The sequence below is a fragment of the Purpureocillium lilacinum genome (assembly GCF_023168085.1).
Source record: "Purpureocillium lilacinum CBS 284.36 DNA, scaffold_4, whole genome shotgun sequence".
NCBI lineage: Eukaryota > Fungi > Ascomycota > Sordariomycetes > Hypocreales > Ophiocordycipitaceae > Purpureocillium > Purpureocillium lilacinum.
In genome coordinates this window covers 4,616,110-4,618,940 of record NW_027072114.1, presented here as the reverse complement: position 1 = coordinate 4,618,940, position 2,831 = coordinate 4,616,110, and positions in this window count along the sequence as shown.

The following is a 2,831-nucleotide window of genomic DNA, read 5'->3' as shown; positions in this document are numbered from 1 at the left end:
CAGAATCCGAACACAATAGTCCAAACCGCAGCGAGGCTCTGGCACATGGACTCGGCAGCCGAAAATCTCCAGAAGTTACTTCGAAAGAAGACGTATACAAAGCAACTGATCAAATTACTGCAAAACAGCCATAGCCAGGAGGGTTACTTTATCACAGACATTGTTACACTGTTTGACGTGGCTGAGGACACCTACAGGTCACCCGCCACCATGGCACAGTTGCCCATTAGTATCTCAGCGCAACAACCAAGGACCATCGAACAGTGCCACGTCCAGACAGATAAGCACGGTCCAATCTACTACGAGGGGGAACTGATTGTGTTTCTCGGATATCGGCGTGTGAGGCTCGAGAAGTCGGATGGCATCATGGCCAGGTTGGCAAGGGTGTTCCTGGGGCAAAGCCACGGCTTAAGGGTGACGGATAAGTCCGACTATTGGCCGGACACAGTTGGGAGACCGGCGAAGAGCAGCGTGGAGACCGACTTGGATGGTTCGAGTGACTCAAACAAGGCAGAGGATTCTGTGCCACGTCCGGATGCCGCCTGTATTAAGATTGCCCGAGAGCTGGGATTTGATATTGAGGTCGTGGGGTGAGTGGACGATGGTTGCGGCATAATGCAACGGCCAGAACGTAACTAGTTATTACCTCCGAGAGACATCCTATGTCCGTCTCCTTGGCATCCTTGCGCTCTTATGGCCTGCACAAAGGGTTTGACGCAGTCTGGCGATCAATTCCAAGTCCACGTCCACCGGCACTCACTTTACCGCAACCCTGCCGGTGGCTTTCCGTAGTCATGACCTGGCCCTCCGGGGCTGATCATTCACACATTGAATTGTTTGAACGACAGCCTACTGACTGGGGTGACCTTCACTTCACTATTTTGGCCTCTGTTCGTAGCTAAAGTTTATTTGCCTACCACATGTCGTATCATCTATACATTTCTACGGCCCCCTCTCTTCTCAGGGCGGTCACACTATAGCTGCTTTTCAGCCTTCCACCCCTGGATAGACGTACACGGAGTCTTACACCGACACCCCGAGCCTAGGAAGAAAGCCTTTTTCTCACATGCGGAGATCGCAGACTGTCTGCGGTCCAACCACTCACGCAAACCCGATTGCTCCACAAGCTCAACTATGATGAACTCAGGCTCAGGGCCGCTCCCAAAGAGCTTGTCGCCGACCTGGTTGGAACACCAACCCAGGTATTGCTGTACAGCCCGTTGGGCTTCACCAAACGTCATTGGCCCTACCAAAGGAGACACCACGGTGAATAACAATGCAATATAAGGATTTTCATCGTTGGGGGCGGCGTGATACGCCGTCGCGTTCACAGCCAAAAAGTCCCGAAGCCGTTCCCAGCCAGCATTTATGTCCTCGACACGCTCAAAGAACAAATAAACCACCACATGATACGAGGCCTCCGCCTCTACACACAATCTGTCCAGGGGCCAAACCTGGCCCACGGTGAACGTAGGCACTCGATCGGTCCGAAGGATCCGCGTGCGCAAGCAACTGTAGAGGTCGGTATCTGTCAATATCAAGCCGCTCATTCACGTAGACCGTTACCAGCACTGCTGCCTACTATCGGTGGCGATAGCTTCAGGCAACCTGGCTTCTGCCTGTCGTGTCTCAGATGCCTGCCTCAATCGGCAGAGGTATAAAATACCGACTACAGTCAATCGTTAGATAGAAGAATCAAGAGTCTTTTGTTGCCCAATTCGCTGGGGACCTTCTGCCCGGTCGTCAGTTAGTCATGCACACGTGCAGTGCGACAGTATCCGACCTTAGCTCCGCAGAAAGAGCAGCATCACGGACTTCGCGCGCCCTCATCGTCCATATCTTAGGCGGAAGGGGATCCGCCATCGCGTTTGCGAAACACAATCTGTATGTTTGCTCGTCGCCCACTCGCAAAGGTAGCAGGTGACAACCTCCCCGATTGATTGATTGTCAGGGCCCAGCAGGATGCTTCACCCGTAGCCGGATTCGATCTCGTCGAAGACATCGCTGTCTGCGTGCAGAGTACAAGGAAGGAACAGTGTTCCAAGGGTGCCAAGATTGGGAGTAAGGAGTTGGCAATGCCAAACGATGACTCCGGTGGAATTCGTCACCGACCGTCTTGAAAACGAAATGTTTACAGGAAGAAGTTTACTCTCAGTAAAATAAGTTTGAGCTCCCGCTCTTCAAACACTATGTAAAGTGATCTCATCACGTGGGTGCCCCGCGCATACTTTTGTACACAATGCCAGGCTCCATACTGGATGCTAGCCAACCCGCATCATCGGTCTCCTCTGATTCGCTCACGCTCACTTCGTTCGCTCCCGCGGTTAGGACCATTCCCCGGCCCCCTTGTCCGGGAAATCTGGTAACTCCGTCCTCCGTTGACTCTCAGGGCGGTTAGTGACGACACTCAACAACGCGTCACCACTGACGTGGTTCCTGGTACAATGGTTCGCGTTATAACCAAATATAAGGGCAATTACGTAACAGTCTCAACTGAGTGTGTTCACAACTAGCTGAGCGACTGCAACGAGTATCCTAAAGCTGAGGAGAAGGGAAAGAAGAAAGAAAAGAAGAGAAAGTTGCAGAAAGGAACACGAGCTTTTGAGCGGAGCTCCGGAGCTGGTGTGGATCCCGGTCGAGAGCGGAGCCGAATCCCACACGGGCCCAGCCCGTTACAGTATTCCTCTGGCTCACTTTATATCCCCTTTAACAGTCTTTCTGACACACAAGTAAGTACGTTTCGCTTCTATAACTGAACCAGTGCTCCCTGAGTCCGTCAGTTCTCATGGCGAGCACTGCTATCCATATGTTATGGGGAAAGGCGTCGTCTG